Source organism: Lissotriton vulgaris, chromosome 5, assembly GCF_964263255.1.
Source record: "Lissotriton vulgaris chromosome 5, aLisVul1.2, whole genome shotgun sequence".
NCBI classification, from domain to species: domain Eukaryota; kingdom Metazoa; phylum Chordata; class Amphibia; order Caudata; family Salamandridae; genus Lissotriton; species Lissotriton vulgaris.
The window spans coordinates 148,751,203-148,775,701 of NC_141693.1; positions in this window are offsets into that span (position 1 = coordinate 148,751,203).

Sequence of the window (24,499 nt, forward strand, 5' to 3'; positions counted from 1 at the left end):
CCCATGGCAATTCTTCATTTTCTTTCGGATTTTCAAGCAAAGAATACGTCAATTTTTCAGCAGAAATCCATGCGAATTTTAAGAGATCCACAGAAATACCACAGATTCCAGAATTCCATTATCTGCTGTTACTGGCAGCAAGATAATTTAGAAGCCACTCGTAATGAGGGCCTAAGTTGGTGGTTGTCTCTAGTACAACATCCAGTCATTATGAGTTTTTTTTCCCTGAAATGGGGAACAACTGTTCACACCGGGAATTACCGAGTGTTTTACCATGCAGTTCTTCACAATTTCAGCAGAAGAAGGAAGGGGCTTGGGAGGTGCGTCTGGTGCTGCCGGGCTGCCCCAGGGTATGTTCGTGAAGTGGAGCAAGCCACGGAGGGAAGCTTAAGAGATAGGTGAAGGGAATCAGGGCGTAGGACAGGGTATTTAACCCCTCCCATGCTCGTGACGGAACCGTTCCGTCACGAGCATCGGGTGGGCTGTGCTGGTGACTGAACGGTTCCGTCGCGGCCGTGCCTGCGCTGATGTTCTAAAGAGCAGGCGGGGCCGTGACGGAACCATTCCATCACAAGCACAGCTCACCCGCGAGGCCGTGACGGAGCGGTTCCGTCATGAGCATGGGAGCGCCCGCGGCTCTGCCTCCCCCTTAGCGCTGCAGCGGAATAGCCAGCCACAGCGAAGGGGTTAAGGAACTAGGGGGACTTATTTACAAGCCCCTTTGCTGCTGGTACACCACTTTTTATATGGGAAAAATTGACGCACCGGCAGCGCAAGTGGCATGCAAATACGCCCCTAGGTGATGGAAGTCAGCCTCTCTGCTGACCCCTGCACCAAGTCAGGTAGGGAATAGAAAAGGAAGCCACCAATCCACCCTGCATTATCTGGAGGGAGTAGGGGGGACCGGAGTGATGGTCCAAGCTATGCCACTGTAGGACAGAGTGTGTACTGTCAGGGGCAAAGCAGTGGTTGGGGGATGGTGAGTCAGATGTAGGCATATCCACCACACAGGGAGAGGTGGGGGATCTCGGGGGAGGTGAAGATGAAGTTTGGGGCTTTGGAGCAGGACAAGGAGGCTTCATTTGGGACGTGGTGGGTAGAGTGAGAGGGAGTCTGGGGGATGCAAGAGAGACAGTGAATGAAGGTTGAAAGACTGAGGTCCGTGTACGGAGACTTGGTTGGTGAATGTTCGGTTCATCTTGAGAAGGGAAGTATGGAAAAGGGGTTTGGGGCAATGAGTGGAAGGTATGGAGGAAGTTTCCTAATATGTTAAGGGTGTGTTTCAATGTAAAGTAAATCAGTCGATACTAATCTGTCCTAAGAGAGTGGCCTTTTATGCTTCAGTTGTGTGTGTGGGGGCGTGATTATTTCACAAATCCAAATACATTTTCCGACTGCTCTGACTACTGCAGTGGGCAGGGACTGGAAAATGCCATGCTCTCAGCCCCGTTCCCGCAGCTGTTGTTTCAGGCACTGTCTCTGGGCACAGGATTACGGGTCCGAAGTTTTCAGACCCAATAATTCCAGGTTCTGACACACACAATTTAAAGACTTGTGTTATTCAACCCAGGTTTAACACTCCAGGTGAAATAAAACAACTAATAATGAGGGACTATCTGATCTATTTATGCAGGAAGGGAAGTTTATGTAATGCCCTTTCTAAAGCACTGTTGATCTTCTGATTAGAGAAGCGTCAGGACCTGTGCTATTAAGTGTGAAATGATATCGAGTCATACTGTACACTCGCTCTGTGTGGAATGTACATCAGGGCTCAGATTTACTAATGTTTAGCATCCGGTTTGTGTTGCTTTGATAATAACACAGACAAAAATAGGCACCCAGCTGTTAAGGAAAGTTTAACTTTTGCTTGGAGTTTTCTGCAAAATCCTTGGAACCGCATATGCAGTTCTCCGGTGGCTCCCAAGTAGGTGACAGAGTAAAGTGAAAGTCTTGAAGAGAGTGTGACTACAGACTTCACTCTCCGCAGGAGGAACCATGAAGCAATAGCTAAACTTTACCAGTAACTCTAAAAGCAAACACAAGACAAGTGGTATAAGTATATGCACCTTTTTATTTAGCATGCATTGTAAATGTTTGTCCAGTGGGTGACAACAGAGGGAGCAGAGATTGCGGAATAGGCGCAACGACGGACGTCTAACTGGGCACAACTGTGTCCATAGGGTTAGCGTCATGATCCTGACTCTCATGAGGCACACTAAACTGGAAATTCGAGTTTCCTCTTTCTCATACTGGATGAAAGGGCGTCGACTGTGAGAATGCAGTTGATAATTTGTGATCGAGGGTAGGGTACACCTTAGCGTGTGTATACCACCCAGGTCATGCACACTCTGGTCCTGACGAAAACCTGGTAATTTCCTGTTACAGGTTGAAACATGTAGTTAAGACCATCACTTTGCACCTTTTTTTCCAACGTTGCACATTGCTCTGCTTTGTATTACTTTGCGTCCAGGGGTGTTCCATAGATGTTGCATGTGCATTCTCATGCACTAATGCCTGGGTCTTGACCAAACCCTTGTTTAAAAATAATCATATGTGTACAAAAGAAATGTACCCCCTAAAATGCACTTTATGAGGTTTGGGACAAGAAGGGAAAACAAAAAAAAATCAATAAACTGTCCTACATGACCTGTATTGCTTCCTATAGGGCCCTGGTCAGCTCCCAAAGCTGGCCATATTGTGAAGAATCTATGAGATTAAACCAGTATTTCAGTGTATCAATTTCATATTATTTCTTTTATCATTGTTGTCAATTTCTCGTATATTGACTTGAAGTTCCTGGGTGCTTGGAAGTAGAATCTGGTGTTCTGAAGAAGAAAATTCATGCATTGACTCTTAGCGCCCCTTTTCTCAATGCAACGCTGGTGTGCAGCTGAAATATCGCTGCATCACTAAAGTAAGGCTGAAGAATCCACACAGCACCTGCGGCGCGGCTGAAAAATCACTGCAGCCTCAGTTCCAAATACCATGTCACCAATGTCTGTGGCACCTGCTCTGACTACTCGTGCCAAGCTGCCAAGGGGGTGAGGAAGGGTTATCTTATCTGTGTGATCTCCTTACCCTGACTAGAGTGAGGGCCCCTACTTGGACAAGATGCATACCAACTGTCAATTAGAGACCCCATTTCTAACAGTAGATTTTTGAACATGTCTCAGGTCTGCCATTGAAGCCTGTTTGTGTGCAGTTTAAGCAGCCGTTTTGACCTGGCAAAATAAACCTTTTGCCTGTCCCAGACCTTCATTTTGTATTACATATGTCATCCCAAGTGTAGTCCCTAGATAGCCCAGAAGGCAGGGTGCAATGTATTTTAAAAGTAGGACATGTACTTTTACGTTTACATGTCCTAGTAGTGAACATTTCTTACATGTCCTAGTAGTGAAACACTATTAAATTAGTTTTCCACTACTGCAAGACCTATCTCTCCCATAACATAACATTGGAGTTACCTCATTACATTTTATAAGTGCAATTTCCAAATGGGGAGAGATGACCAGTTAATGTTTGGTATCTCTGGAATCACAATTTCGAAATCCTAACTTACGGTGAAGTCCAATTTTAAATTGCAATTCTGAAAAAGCCACTTTTAGAAATTTGACATTTTCCTGTCTTATCCATTTAGTGCCTGTCTCTGGTCACATGACTAGGAGTAGCTGACAGTTGGGCTTTTCCTCACTTCAAAGCACAACAGGATATAAATAGTGAACCTCAGACACCACCACTTCAGTACACTTCTGGACCTGTGGATACACTGTCAGAAAGAAGGGCTGCTGTGCTACTGAAGGATTGTAACTCTGCTAAACTCAACGCTGCTGGACTACTGCCTTGTTGTGCTGCTGCTTTATTGTGCTGATTTGCTGCCAGCTGCCCTCTTGCCTGGGTGAGAAAGGCCAAACCTGCATATCTTGAAGCCAGAACCCATAGTGACTCCATGGGCTATTTGGCTGCCCTTCTGATAAGATTCCTCAGGGACACAACAGGCTTCCAACAACCTTGCACATGTACGTGGACTCTGCCATCTGGAGTCTGCCCAGCCATGTGGTTCCTCCCTAGTCCTGGACCTTGGGAAGTTGGTGTAAAGTACTTACCAGCCTCTTTGTGTCCAGAACCAATGCATCGCTGCTACTGCGTGGATTGGACCTGTTACAAAGACTCGCATCACAGCTCTTTGGAACCACTGCATCACCCCAACTGTGTGCACATCCTCTGCCCAGGTCCTCGCACCCCTTATCGACGGCAGCCTCGACAATGACACTGGACCCAGGCCTCACCACTCTGCAGAACAAATGCATCATCCCAACTGCACACTGCATCCTCTACGCCAGAGTTCGCATCTCAAGCCCCGTTGACGGGACCTCAATGACGATGCAGGCCCTTGTTTCGCAACCTTGCCACACCTCAGACAGGACTCATTGCTTCGGCTGCACAAAGCATCTTTGACGCAATGCCTTGCAAACAATATTTAAGGCACTTAACTGGGCCCCTGTAGCATGCCCACACTCCATCACGGTCAGCCTGAACTTCTGACTTTGTTCGGGTCTAGTGTGACCAGTTATCAACAGTTGGTGCTCTACGCCTTTTGGTGTTATTTTTAATAAAACGGTTATTGAACATCTCATGGTTTACTAATTGTATCTGTCATTTTGGTCTTGTTTATTTATTAAAAATTACTCTATTTGTCTAACTCTGTTTTGGGACCATTTTGTATTGTAGTTTCACTGTGTTACTGTTTGTAGTGTTGCACAACCACTTTACACATTGCCTTTGAGTTAAGCCTGACTGCTCTGTGCCAAGCTACCCAAGGGTTGAGCACAGGTTAAATTAGGGTTTCCTTATGGCTTCACCCTGAGAAGAATTTGTAGTATTCTTGCTTTATGAGTCATGCCCTATGTTACCTTGTCCTAGCTGCTCAGCCTCTGCGTGTGTGCTCTGTATGGAATGTTGGTGAATGAGCCATGAGTGGAATGTTTGGGTGACTGGTTGAGTGATGACAGTTGGTGGATGGGGCTGAGCAGCTAGCAGGCTGCTCCTGGTGGTTCTGCCCTAAAGCACTTATATCCCTGTCCATGATCTACATCCTACCAGCGTGAAGTTGATTACTACAGAAGTGTCCTCTAACCAACAACCCAGTTTCTTATAGGGACTAAGGTGACTGAGGTTAGGGTGGTGCCTAAGTCAGCCATGGTCTGGAGAATCAGCTTTTCACTTTGTAAGTGGACTACCTTCCATAATATGAAACGTTCATTTGCTAGCCTCAAATTTGGGAGTGGTCAGCTAAGTGGGCTACATATTAGGAATTCAAGAGGAGCCTTTCCTTTGGGAGCATTTAGGGATTCCGAAAGAGCCTGGGGAACAGGCTCGTGGTTTAAACTAGCCTCTAAATTATTGGCAGAAAGGAGATGTTGGAATCATTTTGTACACACCTCAAAACCACAGCAAGAAGCACACACCATTTGGAAAAGCCTCTGATCATATTGGGAATACAATCATATAGGAAGTAAAACAGTGCGACATTATATGGGGAATGGGAAGAGTATGTAATGCTAGTGGCATTTTTCTGCACCACCCATGATTTAATAAAGTATGTATGTAATTATTCTCATGAAATCTTTCTTGGCTAAATAGCATAGGCATGAAATGCCCAAAAATGCCATGTTTGTGCACAGCCCATGTTCGCAAATGATTTTTTGTGGGAGTATTGCCCCCCTCACCGGTGGTGTAGCTGGGGGGCTTAGAGGTGATGTTCTGGCCCGGGTGGCACTGATTTTGGGGGTGCAGAGGTGAGCCAGTCGTGTCTGTGTTATACCACCATCCCCTACGAACAAGTTGTATGTCAGCTGCCATACCCCCCACTCCCCCAGAACAAGTCATCCCTCTCTGTTACCTGCACCGGGCGGGAAAAACTAAGGTTCCAACCCGGGGGGCAGTAGCTCTATCTACGCCACTGTGCGTCACTCACTTGCAATACTGGAATAAAATATTTTTGGAGCAGTTTTGTGTTGACCCTTTGGGCCTCATTTATGAGGCCTTGCGGCAGTTTTGTGCTTCTGTTTTGCCCCCTGTTTCGCCCTATTTACAAAGTGACGCAGCTGCGTTACTTTCCAGACCCCTGTGCTACATTATACCTGCTTCAGGTATAATGTATGCAGGGGGGGCATTCCCACGCAAGTAAGCCTCACAGAAGTGATGCAGTGAAATCTATGAGATTTCACTGCACCACTTCTAGGACGTAAATGAGTCAATATCTTACGCCTGCCTCACAGCAGACATAAGACTGACGCAGGCCCTCCACATGGGGCTTACCCCATGTGAAAGGACACATTTCTGGAGTTGTGTCACTTTTGTGACACACTCCAGCAATGCGTCACTTTTACGTCTACAGATACGTCAGGAATACTGACGTATCTGTAACTCCTTGCGACATGATGTGCCATTCAGTAAATATGACGCATCTATCATGTTGCAAGGAGGGCGCACTGAGAAGTGATGCCTCGCTGCTTTCATGCAGCGATGTGTCACTTCTCATAAATGAGGACCTTTGTGTTTTCTTTGGGCACAGTTAGGTTTGCACAGCTTCTCCGACTTCCGGCTCAATAAGCTGTCAGCGAGACTCAAGCTAAAGACACATTTTAGCAATGAACTCACCAACAGAAGGACAGGTATGGTATGAAACTGCACATTTTCATGTTAATTTTCTGTAGCTGAATAGGGAAACTTGTAACACATGAAGAGTTTATCATGACACAGAACACTGGGTTAATAAAGAGGCAAGCATATGTAGTATTTCTGTTCCTTCTTTCGGAATGTTTTTCTTAATTTCTGAAGACTGAATATTTCATAGTTAAGGTGGGCACAGGAGAAGTGCAATGGCACCAGGGCCTCACTACACCCAAAATATGGCAGCTTTTTGTTTCCCCAAATGAGGAAGGGGAAAATATCTTGATCCGATTATTGCCAAATACACCATGGCTGTGCCAGTGTATGCATAAAGGCAGAGGAGACTTTATTCCAATTTCTGTTAAAAAATGAACTGATACACTGATTTTTAATGCACAAAGCATGAACAGAAAACTTCTGAGTATCACACAGCAAAAAACTGAAAGGTTTTTTTCTTATGAATTACAATGTTTTCCTATTTGTTTATACTTAGCAGAACCTTAAGTGTGGCAAAAGGAGATCGGACAGACTCATTTTGTCACGCCTATAATTTCCCGATGGGCTGCAGGCTAAGGGGCTACCAGTGGCGGCTGTTGACATTTGAAGGTGGTAGGGCGTAAAAGTTTTGTATGAGTGCCCCGGAGGCGAGAGCGTGTAGCAAGTGAGTCCAGCCACTGGTGGGGTTCGAGGAGATTCTCCTCAAACCCCTTCCCTCACCCCCGAAAAAAGAGCAGGCAAATGGTGCATTTAAGTAAATTTGAGGAAGCAAGAGAGTTGATAAAGCAATTATGAAAGTGTAGTTATGGCATAAATAAAGAGACTCTGAGCCATAATCCCTATTAACAAGCCCTAATCCTTAGCCATAAACACCAACCATGAGCCCTAAACCATAAAATGAAGCCTTAAACCCCATCGCCCAGCCTTAAGTCCTAATACCTAGCCATAAACCCCAACTCCAAGCCACAAACACTAGCCCAAAACCCTTATGCCTAGACCTAAACCCGAGCCCAGCTCTTAAGCCTATCCTCGAACCATAAACCCCATTCCTCACACCTAAAACCCCCTCTTGTGGCTCTCGTATGCAACATACCTCCCGACCCGCCAAACCGTGTTAGAACTAGCTGGAACACCCCCAAATTAGACACCCAAATCACGTAAAAACGCATAACCGCGACTAGGCCACAAAATCGCGTCCAACTCACAATCACAAAATGAGCACTTCCACTGCTTCAATCTTCATCACACTTGCAGGGAACATAGTTCCAGCAATTCCCAACAACCTCACCAAGCCACAACTTCCTCGATCTACCGGAACGGGTACGACTTTTCTCCTGAACTTACCCCACCCCCCATATTCAAAAACATCCAAAATTCAACCTAACTTGCCTCAAACCTTGCCAACTCCATATTACTCAGCAAAAAGACGCCCGGCGTCCTTACCTGAGTTTCTGGGCTTCCTGTTCTTCGTGACCGATATGATGACCAGGAGGCTGCCACTCCCGTGCCACTGCAGCCAGCTTGACTCCCGCCGGGCGCCGTTTTCAAATTCATTTCTTGCAGGCAGGACTGCCCGCACACAGGACTACAGTAGCCAATCCTGACGCTACCCTCTTTAGAGGAGAGCATCAGAATTGGACTGAGCACAAAAAAAACGCCGCCCTTTTTTCAAGAACTGGGGTATGTGGCATAGGCATACCCTGTACTCTGCAGTGCTCGCTTTCTAAAAATCCATTTAGTTTGCTTGCTGCATAAAGGCAGTCGGGCAAACACCACATGCGCAGTGCGCACTGTGCCGGCACTCCTGCGCCACCCAGTGTCAGACAGTGCATACTGTGACACATAAGTGAAGCGCTTCACACCGCGGCCGCAGCAGGGCAATAATTATCAGGTAATTTATTCGAGCGGCACGTTAATTTATAAAACTTTTATTAACGCGCCGCTCGAATAAATTGCCTGATAATTATTAGTGGGGCAACGCCCCACCGCCCAAACGGAAAAACCGCCACTGGGGGCTACTTTCAGGGCGATGTGGACTGTCATGACCCAGCCTTCCACAAAGCACACATCTAGTCATGGCATCCTGTAGTATGGGCCTGGTTTGAACTTGTTTGCAAGCACTGATTTTGGTAACGTGAACTAATCCTAAATCCCACAAAATGTGCTCCTGGTTTATTTAAAATTTTAAGTGACTATTAATTTGATCAACTAACCTACTACAAGCACTATTCCAATTGTAATACTAGTTTTTGGGATAATATTATGCGTTTGTATATATTCATAGCCACACTTTTTTAAAGAGACTGTTTCCAACGGCGATAATATGAGAACTTTCTTGCAAATGCAGAAACAAAATGCAGACGCCCTCCCATTGACCAATGAGAAATGTAGGTGTTGTTTCCTCCTTTTAGAGGTTCAAGCCCCTGATTGAAGATAGGGTCTGTCATATTTTTGGAGGGGTGCGTTAGCAGCTGTTGTTCGTAGTTGGGGCGCACTAATGACTGTATAGGAGTCAAGAGGGCATCTTCTTCCAGCGTATTTACTTGACTTCACCACATAGAGAGCACCCTGGGATTTGTAGTTCTTAGAGGTCAAAATCCTGAGGATGACACTTAGAAACTCTAAGTGGAGTGTGCTGGTGCAAGTGAAAACAACAGAGATGGTGCACAACACCACTAATGTTGAATCAGGGACTTGCGATCATCAATGTGTTGCACAAAATAGCAATATTACAACACCAATGAAAAATGATCACTCTTTTCTGTATTCATCTCAATGTGCACTTCCATGGCACCTTTAAGAATTCATCACTTTCAATTTTAGCACATATTTTTCATTGCCCTATATCCATTGTAAATTCACACTATTCAAACAAGAATGTACCTTGCAGATTGATATCAAAAAGATGAGTGGGACCCCTTGTACCAGACCAGGGGAATAGGGTACTACTGACAGGTAGAAGTGAAATTCCCTTGGTGGAAAGTTACATTTATGCTGGGTCTCAAAGTTCCCAGCAACAGAACTTAAAGCCCATGTGTTAGATCATATAAAATACTAAATATGACCATACCAAGTGTAGAGTATGCATTAAAAAGTATTTTTATTAAAACTCAACAATCGTTGCAATTGAAAACCACATAGAATTGTCTATAATCACACTTAAAAATCAAATTCATATACCATGAACACAAATGTCTCACATTCACTTGAATGTAACCTTATTTCACTTAAGGACAATAATTACAAAAATATTTATACCTAATTCCAATACTAATTAAAAGAAAAAGCCTATACCTAGATTGAATGTACCAACAGACAGTTAACAGAGAGACATACAGACAGTACATTTTATCATTTAGTAACACATCCGGGTTCAACACTTTAATAGCTAGTCCTAGATTCAATCTTATCATTTTATATCTATAGGATGAGCTGTTCCCAAGGATTGTGTTTGGTGCAGCTTTGACGCGCATCGATGGTTCTTTTTAATATTCCATCTTTATCAACACAACTATACATCTCTCTTTTTTGGCACTGATTGGTTGCCGTTAAATTTCAATCCTTAATTCATATCATTGGAACCTTGGTTCATTTAATTTTATAGACATGTTCTTGTCCCTTAATCCGTGAAATCTCATAAAAATAACTGTTGGGTTCTTCTGGTTAGTTGCTGGACAACACAGTTTTTGTCACTGGTGCTCCACGTTAAAAAGCCCTAGGACTTGGATCTGTCCAAATCCTTTATTGTGCTCTTTAACTCTCAGGGATATGCTGGAAGCACTTGCTCATACTGAATTGCACGCTATGCTTTTTAACTGGTTTTAATAACATTTTGACTGTGCCCATATTTTAAATATATTTTAGTCACCTTCTGCTGCTATTTCCTTCCTGCCAGCGTCCTGTTCCACCGCAGGCTCTCCCGTTTGTTGTGGAGGGTGCCGGCATATACTCTAGGCTCCTTCCGGACTTAGTGGGCGGAGCTAGGAGATAGTTTAGCGCTCTATCACTTTTCCCTATTTAACTACCATGGCCGGTTCGTTGCACAGCGCATGCGCACAGCGTATGCGCACAGCGGGCACCCCATTGGCTCGCCGAAGGAGCACCTAAGGCAAGCCCGTCTGTGCCCGTCCACACCACAACTGTGCCAGGGATTCTGCCCATCTTACCCCAGATCTTCAGGCTACGATTTGCAACACCAGAGATAGTCTGTTAGAACTTCGACCGGCAGCACTGCCCTTTCACCACACATGGGACCCTGAGCTCCTCCCCAGGAAGTTATACCGAGGGTGCACAGGTTGCAATATTAGCTGGAAGCAGGAAAGTAAATACTGCGCAGATCCTATTGCCATTAGGCCCCCCTTTAATCCGATTGTTGCTCAGGGATTCCTTTTAAATGCTCGATCCATTATTAAAAACTAAATAGCTTTTAGGGATTTTGTCTCAGCTAGAAAACAAACTTGGGTTTTTGTCACGGAAACCTGGGTGACGGATGCATCAGACCCAGATCTGGTAGACGCAATCCCTTCTGGGTACACCTTGTCCAGATTGGATAGAGTAGGCCGGCGGGGAGGAGGGTTGGGAATCTTGTATAGATGCCCTTATTTGCCATACACAGGCTCTGACTACTCCCTCTGATCCTTACCAGGCCTACTATTTTCCCATCAACCTTCACCCCACGGAAAGCTTTTCTGGCCTCTTATGCTATAGGCAACCAGGCCTTAGGACATCCTTCAGTCAGGATTTCAGCAAGCTGGTAGAACCTTATCTGTAGAGATCCATTATAACTCTCCTGGGGAACTTTAATTTTAATTTAGAGAATACCTCCTGGGATCACTGAAATAATATCGACGGACAAAATATCGAGTTGCCAAAATATCGTGGACAAAATATCGACAGTCAAAATATCGAGTTTGTATCTACAAACAGGTAAGTACAAAAATATCGAGTACAAAATATCGTTAACAAAAATATAGATGTAAAAAATATCGACTTTATTAAAAACAGTGTTAAATTAAATTAATATTAAATTTTAATTACTAAAATATACTTAAAACGACTTAAATTAAATTATAATAATTAAATAATAAATGAAAATAATAAAAATAATTTTTTTAAATCTTATTTATTGACCCTGAACCCTAAAAATACCCCTTTACCCAAAAACCCAAAACTGACCCTGAACCCTAAAAATACCCCTTTACCCAAAAACCCAAAACTGACCCTGAACCCTAAAAATACCCCTTTACCCAAAAACTGAAAACTGACCCTGAACCCTAAAAATGCCCCTTTACCCAAAAACTGAAAACTGACCCTGAACCCTAAAAATGCCCCCTTACCCATGAACTGAAAACTGACCCTGACCCCTAAAAATACCCCTTTACCCATGAACTGAAAACTGACCCTGAACCCTAAAATACCCCTTTACCCATGAACTGAAAACTGACCCTGAACCCTAAAAATACCCCTTTACCCATGAACTGAAAACTGACCCTGAACCCTAAAAATACCCCTTTACCCATGAACTGAAAACTGACCCTGAACCCTAAAAATACCCCTTTACCCATGAACTGAAAACTGACCCTGAACCCTAAAAATACCCCTTTACCCATGAACTGAAAACTGACCCTGAACCCTAAAAATGCTCCTTTACCCAAAATTTATCAATATTATTTAATTAGCAATTAATTATTAATTAACAATAACAATAAAGTAAATATATTAGAACATTAGCTGTAATTATTTTAATAATTAATATTATTTTTTCAAAATTAATTACTTAAAAATGACACAAAATTATATATATTAAAAATGTACTCTAATTAATGTAATTAACTAATTACAATTAATTAATTAACAATTATTTACTAATACAAAATATGTTCAAAATTATATTCATTAATTAACTAATTAATATTAATTAATTATCAATTAATTATTAATTAAAAATATTAACAAACATATATTAATTAATTAATTATTATTAAATTACTTCCCACCCTATTCCCCTATAAACCCACGACCCGCTACAGAATTACATTACGCAATTATTATAAAAACAAAATTCATGTAATAAAATATTTTATAACATTAATACACACTATTCACACATATTATTACATAAAAATACACTATAAAATATTATATATTATTAAAAAATCGATATTTTTGCTATCTATATTTTATACAGTCGATATTACTTCACTTACCTGAAAAACGATATTTTTGTAGTCGATATTATGTCCAGTCGATATTTTGTCCAGTCTATATTAAAAACTCGATATTATGTCCAGTCGATATTTTGGAGTCGATATTTTGTCTCTATACCTACCTCCTGTAGGGATACTCAATGCATCTTGGAAATTCTGGGCTGCTGTGGTTTCGCGCATCTGTTCGGAAGCTCCACTGACATTGCGGGGTATACTCTTGGCAGGATTTTTTCTAATGATTCCAGGCTAAAGGTGGGGCAGCCAATCCCCCTAGCCTGGTCTGACCACTTTGCTGTTCCGTTTGACTTATACTTTCAGGCGTTAGTATCGCCTACCTCTAGTGACAGGAAACTGGAGGAAAGAAGGAACTTCAACCTTATTAAGCATGGGCGAATTTTGCGAATCTGACATTCGCGAATTTGCGTATTTGCGAATTCGCAATCCGCAAAATTCGCGGACTCTCGCGAATTTGCAGATTTTTTTTTTGTGTTCGCATGGGTTTCTGCCAGTTCGTGAGGGTTTTGTACCAGTTCGCAATTGCAAACTTACTTGTCGGCTCGCAACTGTCGCGACTATGTTGTTTCTACGTCTGGTTCATCATCACAGGTTCACAGCACCCTCTGTTTCACCACTGCCACCCTCTGTTTCACCCATGCCACCCTCTGGTACATCAATGCCACCCTCTGGTTCATCACTGTAGATTATCGGGGGAAAAGCAAGCACACCTGCCCTGCTTCAACTGACATGAATTAATTTGGGGTTGATTTATTAATGTGTCACTGTTTTAAAATTCCAGTCTGGCACCTGCTTCCTAATCTGTAATTTGCTTTCTGTTGCAGGGCAATTTATTTTCCCAGGACCTTTGTGGCCTACTTGTAGCTATTCTATGAGCCTGCTGTGAGGGTCAGAGCAGGGTCATAGAATAGTTGCAAGTAGGCAACTGAACTCTGGAGGGGCCCCTCAGGAAGCACTACAGGGAATGATTACTAATGATGAGTTTGCACTTTTGCACCTGCTGAGTGCTTTCAGTTTTGCAAAACTCGTTTTTCTGCAATTTCGCGGGATTCGCGGGGCGCGAACTTGCGCGAGATCGAATTCGGAAGCCGCGAATTCGTGCAAATATGCGATTTGTTTTTTTGCGGCGTGTTAGTTCGCAAGGTTTTTTGCGTTTTAGCGAGCCGCTTGTAGCGCAACAGGGCGAAGTTACCCTGACGGTCGTTCATAGGCGCGGCCATCTTGTTTGCATGACCTATTTCCGTTTCCGGGCGCGATGTGTATTCTCGCAAAGAGTGCAGCTCGCCAGTACAATTTTGCGTGTGATCGCGAGGAAAATCTCGCGCGAACTTACCCACGCGGTCGTGAACGGGCGCGGCCATCTTGTTTCTCATTCATTGCTATGGCTCTGGGCATGCTTTCTGTATCCTCTCTGAATCTCTGCCATCCTTTGCTTGTTTGAAGTTTTTTTTAATCTATTTTACTTATTATCTATCCCTCTATTTTTCTAGCGCTATATTTTTGTGTTTACTGCTACTTTTGGTTAATTTTAAACTACTTTTTTAAACTCTTTTCTTTTCTTCTTCCCTATTCTATTTCTTCTTTATTATTTAGCTTCCTTTCTGCCCAGACCATGGTAAAGGGAGCTGGGAAGCATCCTGAGAAGGGGAAGGGTCCCGCACCCCGTGCCCGGCTCCCGTGCGGGCATTTGAGGGGGGAGACAGTCACAGCCCGGGAGATCTTTAGCACGGAGGAGGTGGCTGCACTAGTCTTTTATGTCCAGCGCCGCCTCCCCATGACCATCATGGCAGGCGGCAAGATCGCTAGCGGCTACGGGATCCGGGAGCACCGGAAGCAAAGGGAGAAGGTGTGCCAGGCCATGTACCAACACTCTCGGGTCCGGCGCACCTACAACCAGGCCACCCACCGTTAGACGGATCTCCTGGACCGGGAACGCGATCTGCTCGGCCTGCTCGGCCTTGAGATCCCCGGGCTTGGTGAGTAGTAGTAGCTATTTCTTTACTACTCTGTTTTCTCCTGCTCTGTGTGTTATTATCTTGCACATTTTTGTTTTTTACCAAGAGCAATAATGCTGCTGATTACTTTGTAGGTAAATTATATTTCAAAATCTTCTGTGTATTTCAGGTGCACTGCTCTCCTTCTCAGTAGCGCTGCTACTATGCTTATTTGTTTTCGATTTTGTGTTCATTTCATTGGCCTGTGAAATTATGCATGAGTGTAGTTTAAAGAACTGCGTAATGCTAGACACTAAGGGTCAGATTTTTAATTATGGGCGCATCCCTGCAAAGTAGCAGGGATGCGCCAGTAATTGTGCGCCACGCCACCACCACCCACGGTGCGCCGTATTTACAATGCGGCGCACCATGGCCCCAAAACGTCACCGAAGCGTTACACTTCTGTGCCGTAAAGGCGGCGCATTGCTGGAGTTGCGTCGCAACGATGGATTTAGCTCCAGCAATGCTCTGGGGTGCCCTATCTCCCCAATGCTGCATCAAGCCATACGTCTGCTTCAAGCAGGCACAGGGTTTGAGTCACGCATCATTGTCCTCAAAGTAACTGATTGAAATCTTGTAGATTTCCCTCAGCCACTTTTAGCATGCGTTCCTGTGCAGGAACGCCCTCCCTTGCGCCGGAACGCCCCTGATGGCACAGGGCTTTACAACGTGATGCATCTCCCATATGCGTCAAGTTGTTAATATACGCCGCACCATGGCGCCTCTTTTGTTCTGCCGCTGCGTCACAAAAGTCACGCAACAATGGAGCAAAAGAGCTGCAAGGGTCTTCTAAATCAGCCCCTACAGACTCAAGTCCAGTCCTTCCTTTGTACACCTGGCAATAAGAAGAAATAGTGGTGGTGGATTGATAGTTTGAGCATTTTAATGACTGGTTAATGTAGTAGGAAACTTTTTAGTGTTGTCGCTGATCTGCAATCACAATGGACTTTGTCACTTCGCGTGCTGCGGACTGCTGCCTGCCAGTCCTAGGCGAACCTTTTTAGTAGTTGGTTTAGTGAGTTACATAAGAACTTTCCAAGTCAACGGTCCGCAAATCAAGCAATACTAATAACGTAGTAGACCACATGAGATAGGTCAATATATCCCGTGGAATAGTTGTCTATTTGCTATTTCGCCTAAATATTTTGTTATTGTTCTATTGAAATGTTTGATTTGGTTGACAAATATCATCCATGTTTTTTGGTCTTTCTTTCTTTCATGTTGTACATCAGCTCCCCCCAGGGGCAAGAGGGCATTGAAGGAGGCTGCTGCTGCTGCTGAACAGGATCGGTCAGGCGAGGGCTCCTTTGCTGGCCCCGGTAAGTTTTAATTTTAATATAGAGTACCTATTTTTTCCTAGCGTTCCTCATTCGATTTTTTCTAAATCGTCTTTGATCTTCTTGTAGGCTGTATTTAAATTCTTATCCTGCCTCGACTATGACTCCCTGTGGTATTACTAGATTATTCTTATTAGTCTGTCTGTGTAGCTAACTAAGATTGCACATTTGGCAATTCCATTGGACTCCCATTCTAGTCAGCAATAGCTCTATGCACTGAGTGCAGTCCTCTGGGATTGTCCATAATGTCTTTTCAAGTCTTCTAAATGTTTATGCTTTGACAATTGCCAACAATAAAAAGGTGAATGACCACCAAGAAAGAATAAGATACTACTTTACTCTTGGTTTGGATAGGAGGACAATCCATTCTACTACTGTTGCAGGGACAAATCTACACAAACAGAAATATGGACACTAAATAGTGCATTGTTTATCAATTATAATAGGCGCAGGTAGACTTTCCACATACCTCAGTGATATCAGACTTTGAAGAACCCCCAATCTCCTTACTGACTAGATAGTGTGGCAGAGTCATGTAGCTCCCGAATTCATCGATGATTGATCCCAAATGATGATTATCCAACGCAGGACAAGAGTACGGAGTCAGAGTCTAGAAGTGTCAGAGGCACGGACTCATGCTTGCAAATTGCAAAACCTTTTGCTCATTCACTCATGACCAAAAACCACAGAGTCTATTTAAGTTTTAAAGCTTTATTACAAGTAAAAATATTTATTAAAATCAAGCTTGTCATAAAACATAAACGGTTGATTAAAAATGCAAAAGTACTTATACTCATTTTTTATTTCACACATTTATTGTGGGCGAGCCGAGCCCTCACCTGGTTTGAACTTTCATTTTTCTTTTTGGTGCTGAATCATTGGTCCCTTCGTCCTAATGTTTTCTTCTTAGAAGTAAAGCTTCTGTCTGTTATGAGGAAAATGGTGCGTGTTAAAAAGCGAGCATTCATCAGTTGTGCCAAATAATGCTGCAAGACAACACCCTTCCCTGGAAAACGGGACATTTTTACTTTAGAGTAGACAGTCACAATTTATTAGATTGGTTTCTGTATTCACATTTCTTCATCCCTAGACAAAATACTAGTGAGTGGTGTATGTCTATGACATCTAACATTCTTAAATGTACTTTGTAGGTGGAACATCTGGTGCTGGGCCCAGCGCGGAGGTGGAGGGAAGCTCTGGGGAGGAGGCGGTGCAAGTGCCGGACCAAATTGCTGTGCGGGTTGCCACGGTAGTGGCGGGCAGTGGTAAGCTCTTATATTCCTTACTTATTGAGATTGCAGACTGCATAGTGTGCTGCTCCCCGTGAGTAAACGTAAGGTCTGTCCAGATGAGAGACATGAAGAAGAATGATTGACATTTAGGGGCCTATTATGATGGCGGACGGTTCTGAGTCCGTCCGCCACCATAGAGTAGGAGGGACCATCCGCAGGGGCAGCGGCAGTCCCTCCGTGGTAATTAGGATGTGACCGCCACCCTGGCGGTCACATTCTGTATTTTTATCATTGCGGCGGGTGCTGCTTGAAGCAGCACCCGCCGGAGTGATAAAAATGTAAGTTGTGCATTTGCATGCACAAAGCGGCAGGCACCGCGCGGTGCCTGCCGCTTTGTGCAGGCAAATGCAGGGGGTACCATAGGTACCCCCCATGTGCACCCCCCCACCCCCCCTTCACCTCTGGGGGCCCGCAACGGGCCCCCAAACAAAAATCCGTATGCCTTTGCACGTCGGAAATGCCGCTGTGTAAAGGCATGTTCCTTCAGACATCCTGATATGGCTGGCGGTGTCTGATAGACACCGCCAGCCATGTTAGCCAGCCATGTTAGTGCTTTTCCACTGCGGACGGGAGGCGACCGCGGCGGAAAATCTGTTTCAGTCCGCTGCGGATTTCCCGCATCCTCCGGGCCGGCGGTGGATTCCGCCGGCCCGGAGGATGCGGGAAATCCGCAATCCTAATCTGCCCCATAGTTTGAATGGATGGATGCCTGGATCATGGTACTATCTGACTCTTAGATAGCATATGTGTATCTAGAGAGAGTAGACGGTCACTGGATGAACTAAGTGTTACTTTGAAGAGCATGTAACACCGCACCCGCACGTCCGTCCCAGTGTAGGAAAGGCAAGGAAAAGAAGTTGTAATTTTGTCCGAATACTACCATGAATAGTAGCAGTAGTTTGTATTGCAAGCACAGCATATATCCGGCTATTACGATGGCCACTCACTACCTCTGTTAATAAGTTTAGTAGAACTCGGTTATTCATGTGTGGATGTATCACTGTTCACTCAATAAAAAGCAAAGCACCTAAAGTCATCCCATATGTAAGTAAATACATACCATGGGCAGTGATAGATAATCAGATTATTTATCTTCTTCATTTTCCTTTTCTAGTATCCATCGGCACTGTAGGGTGAAAGGTAAATTAATTAAGAAGTAGCCCTTGTAACAGAGTATTCTCAGTGCCACCCGTAACAGAAAAGTAAGAGCATCACCACCTGCATGTACTGGACTGGTACAGTAACGCAAGTCTGTCTCACTCATCATGGCGGACGTCTGTTTTCCTCGGTTGCAAGTTGACTGCGCTGGCATTATGCCTGCTTGCATAAGTTAACGTACCAATTTTGCTAAACAAGAGAGAAGAAGAAGAATAAGACTGGTGTACTGTCATAGTCGACTCTAATGGAGTGAGTCCATAGTGCTCGTAGAATTGATTCCTTAAACTCCCACTAATGTTAGAGCAAGGGTGAAGAAGTGGGAGGTTAGATAGATACTGGCCACAATAGTTATGTACTGCACTTGGAAGTTGCTAGTTCTACTGTGACACAACTTTCTGCTGAATCATTTTTTGTTAATCTTAAAGAGCATTGGTTACAGACTATGTCTTTCTTTCTTCATATAGATGCTCCTTCCAAACCAACCCGCAAGGAGCTGGCTAGACGGGCCCGGCAACGGAGGCTGGAGGCCACTGTCGCTGAATATCGCCGGCTGGTGGCCCAGGAGGAGGGGGACACGCAGTCTACCACAACATCTACCGGGACAGCTGCATCCTCCTCCGTGCTCCCTGGGTCACCCAGACGGCGCAGGTCTCCAGCGGTACGGAGCCGGGGTACCGCAGCCACCCGCCACCCGCCACCGCCGAGCAAAGAAATCAGCTGCCCCCCACAGCAGTTGCCTTTCTCTGAGGGTTTCCTACCTCGAGCAGGAGCTGCTCTACACGAAAACCCTGCTCGCAACCCTCCGCAAGGAGCATTCCGACCTGGCCCGGAAATTCAACAGCAGCATCCAGCAGCAGGAAGAGACTGTCCCTTGCCCCTTTTTTAAAGACTTCTGGGGGGTGGGAATTGGGAGTTGGGTTTTTTCACTTTTTTGCACTTTTCACGGACATTCGTTGGGGTTAGGGAGTGGGGGTGGGTTGGGTCTTGTGGGAGATTATTTTTGTCAGGGATATAAATATACATTAAACTTTATCTTAGCATACTTGTTTTTTTACTGCTTTTGAGGCTGGTGGGTGGGGGTTTAACAGTAACTTTGTTTTGGTGACACTTAAGTGGCATCTTGATTCAAGTTGTGTAATTAATTGCCCAAATGTTTTCAAAACTAAGTGCCTCTCACAGAGTAAGTGAATTCAATAGTCCTAGGACTTTACTAATACTAGCGTCAGTCTCTCGTCTCTCCTAATACTCCATTATACTTCCTCCCCCCAAACGCTTATCTTACCTGCAAATTGTGTTTGGAAATAGGGCTAGGCACAGGGCTGGCTGCACGTCAAATGGCGATATGGCAATCCTGGGCAGATGAAATGTCATCATTGCGTTGGTACTAGTGGTGTTACACAGTGGCAGTTGCAGCATCTGAAAAAAAAGAAAATGAAACCTTGTTTGTCCTTACCGTAGCATTAGAACGGTACGATAGAGAATATAACAGGTGACAGTACACTAGAACAGTGCCACAATGTAGCCTAACAAATGGTAAAGTATTGAAAGTATAACTAGTACTTGCGTTGAATTTCTTTGACATTGGCTACTACTACAAGAAATAGTACTGAAGGTGAAGGACACAGCAGCGTAATAATTTGCCACTTCTAGGGGGAGGATGTTCTTAATGACCTATCAAGTTGATGGCGGCATGACGCACATGAAAATCTGCTTTCATTTGCCAATAGTGACTGAGTGTGAAGCTGAGTAAGTATGGAATATATCCTCTGATTCCTTCACCAGCCTGTTGCTATGACCTTATCCTCCCCAGCAAGTGTCTGGAATTATTGCTGTCATTTAGTCACACATCAATCAAAACCACACAGCCCGGGGAAAGAGGGTTAGGGTTTGTAAAATGAATGGGAATGGGGGATTTTGGGAAAGTTTTTTTGAGAGAAGAAAAAAAAAGCACAGCATGGACAAACAATAATTGAAGATAAAGAAATCTTTGGGTACAAAGCTAATCATGAATCTGTTAAGTGACATAAAGGAAGTGCATGCACTACTGCATGCATTGTTACTGAAAAGTAAGTAGTACTTTCGACAACCGTGAATGACAGAATGCGACAGTACAGGGCTGCAGCGTTTTCACTTGCCTATCTCTGCACTCAGAGAAACACTTCTTACATTAAATTAGGTTTAAAAAATAGCCGAAGTAAAACCTATAGAATGGCTGTAGGGATCAATTTAGAAGCAGAGAGAGATCCAAGAAATGCATAGTCACACTCATAGAAGTTCACAGCAATAACATTACTTAAAAAATAATTAGAAAAGAATGGATACTGTATCTGTATGTTGTTGTAGTCGTCCTGTTGAATTTGGTAAGTAAGTTGCACGCATCAAACCATTCCTCTTATTAGCGGCACTCCTCCATTACAGCTGACGCTTCGTCCATCAATGTTGGTGACCAGAAGACTCCCTGTCCACTGCCTGCCTGGCGGATGCTGAATTGCGGCTAGCTAATGTGAAGCCTGACTTCATCCTTTTTTTCCCATTGCACAGACTGAAACCCGGCCTGTAATTATTGATGGAAAAACAGGAAGTGATATTAGAACACCACTGACAAATAAATATAAGGTATGTACGCTGTGTAGTGCAAAAAGTCACACTTTGAGTTTCCTAATAGACAGTACAATATTTTTGAAAGTGCGTACTCTGTCTGAGTCTCCTTTTGAAGGATAAATAAGTATGGGCAAATTAATTTAGCGGATCTTTCCCCTGAAGCTATATGTACTGTAAACTGTGTTTTAGATCTAAATTTGACCTTCCCAGACCCTTACTAAAGCCAGTCGCAAAAATGTAGAAGGCCCCCAATCAGATCTCAAAAAACGAGGCCTAGTAGAAAACTGGTGACAAAACGTACTTTGAAAGTAAAAGTAGGCCCAAATCCCCCCTTACCCACCGTGGATTGTATTCAAACCACTTGCAAGCAAGCAAAAGTATCCATACCCAGCATTGCTCCAAGACTCGCAAACCCCCCCACAAACAGCCCCCCACCCAAACACATGCAATACAAATACTGCTAACCCTAACGAGCCCTAAGTTAAGAATAGTGGCAAACGCTTTCTTTAACTATGCCAAATCCCCCCTTTCCCATCATGGATTTTCTTTAAATCACTTGCAACCAAAATTACACATTCCCACGAGTGCTCTAAGACCCCAGAACTCAGTTGCAAAAATCTAGAACACCCCGAAACACATGCAATCCTGCTGCTAGGGCTAACCCTAATGAACCCTAAGTTACAAAAAGTGCCAAAAGGCTTTTCCACATGGATTTTCTCCAAACCAGTTTTATCCGGTATTAGACCTTCCCAGCAATGCCCCAAGACCCGCCAACCCACCCGCAAAAAAGCACAACACCCCCAAACAGCCAACAGCAATGGCCCCAGAACCGTCAACCCATGCGAAAACAAGTAGAAGACCCTCAAACAGCCAAAAAGCAAAAGTAGAAAAATGGGGACTTAGTTAGTTAGCTCAATGATTAGAGCGGCAGACCCTGATGCAGAGTTCTAGCCCGGGACTAGGGTTCAATTCCCCGCCTCGGCGGGTCTTGGGCTCAAAATTTCACGGACCTGATAATTCTCGCCTCGGTGCCTATTCCAATCATGGAGTGCCACTCTGCAACTCTGGGCAATAGCTTGCTTAATCTCCACAACGGCCCCCAAAACGCTAAAAGGATGCCTGGCCTCCACCTTGGGGGTGCCCAGGAGTGGACGCCTCACAGGGAAAGCCAGGATGGGTTCCACAGCGGTATTCGTACAAACGCCTTGAGACCCTTGCGGGTGAGTAGTGCGCTATACAAGTATCAATTTACATTTTTACATTTACATTTTCATGGCAATTTCCAAAATCACTCGGCGCTCGCTCTGCAGCTAGGCCCTAACTCCCCTCTGCCACCATGCATTTGCTTCAAACCTCTTGCAATCAAAAGTATCTATAGCCAGCAGTGCTACCAGACCCCGAAACCAACCCACAAACACCAGGAAGCCCCTTAAACAGGCCCCCAAAAAGGCTACATTGAGCGAATTGTCAGAAATAGCAAACACTTTCCTTATGGATTTTGTCCAAACCACTTCTATCCAGTATTAGACCTTCCCAGCAATGCCCCAAGAGACCCGCCAACCCACCCGCAAAAAAGCACAACACCCCCAAACAGCCAAAAAGGAAAATCTCATACTTGCAATATTTTTCGGGCTTCTGTCCAAACGCGCTGTGCAGCTAGGTCATAACTCCCCTTTTCCACCATGGATTTCCTGAAAAGCAAATGCAATCAAAATTAGACTGTGCCAGCAGTGCTCCCAGACCCCAAAACCCACCCACAAACACCCGGAACCCCCCCAAAGAGCACCTGAAAGACAAGCAAGTCAGCAAAAAGGCAAAAATAATTTCGCCTCCGATTTGGTCCAAACCACTTTTATCCGGTATTAGAGCTTCCCGCAAATGGCCCTAGAGCCGTCAACCCAGGCAAAAACAAGTAGAAGACCCCCAAACAGCCAAAATGCAAAAGTACAAAAATGGGGACTTGGTCATTTTCATGGCAATTTCCAAAATCACTCCGCGCGCTCTGCAGCTAGGCCCTAACTCCCCTCTGCCACCATGGATTTGCTTCAAACCTCTTGCAATCAAAAGTATCCATAGCCAGCAGTACTCCCTGACCCCGAAACACACCCACAAACACCAGGAAGCCCCCCAAACAGGCCCCCGAAAAAGCTACATTGAGCCAAATGTCAGAAATAGCAAAAACTTTTTTCTTATGGATTTTGTCCAAACCACTTCTATCCGGTATTAGACCTTCCCAGCAATGCCCCAAGAGACCCGCCAACCCACCCGCAAAAAAAGCACAACACCCCCAAACAGCCAAAAAGGAAAATCTCATACTTACAATATTTTTCGGCCTTCTGTCCAAACGCGCTGCGCAGCTAGGTCATAACTCCCGTTTTCCACCATGGATTTCCTGAAGAGCAAATGCAATCAAAATTAGACAGTGCCAGCAGTGCTCCCAGACCCCAAAACCCACCCACAAACACCCGGAACCCCCCCAAAGAGCACCTCAAAGACAAGCAAGTCAGCAAAAACTCAAAAATAATTTCGCCTCCGATTTGGTCCAAACCACTTTTATCCGGTATTAGAGCTTCCCAGCAATGGCCCCAGAGCCGTCAACCCAGGCAAAAACAAGTAGAAGACCCCCAAACAGCCAAAAAGCAAAAGTACAAAAATGGGGACTTGGTCATTTTCGTGGCAATTTCCAAAATCACTCCGCGCGCGCTCTGCAGCTAGGCCCTAAACACATGCAATCCTGCTGCTAGGGCTAACCCTAATGAACCCTAAGTTACAAAAAGTGCCAAAAGGCTTTTCCACATGGATTTTCTCCAAACCAGTTTTATCCGGTATTAGACCTTCCCAGCAATGCCCCAAGACCCGCCAACCCACCCGCAAAAAAGCACAACACCCCCAAACAGCCAACAGCAATGGCCCCAGAACCGTCAACCCATGCGAAAACAAGTAGAAGACCCTCAAACAGCCAAAAAGCAAAAGTAGAAAAATGGGGACTTAGTTAGTTTGCTCAATGATTAGAGCGGCAGACCCTGATGCAGAGTTCTAGCCCGGGACTAGGGTTCAATTCCCCGCCTCGGCGGGTCTTGGGCTCAAAATTTCACGGACCTGATAATTCTCGCCTCGGTGCCTATTCCAATCATGGAGTGCCACTCTGCAACTCTGGGCAATAGCTTGCTTAATCTCCACAACGGCCCCCAAAACGCTAAAAGGATGCCTGGCCTCCACCTTGGGGG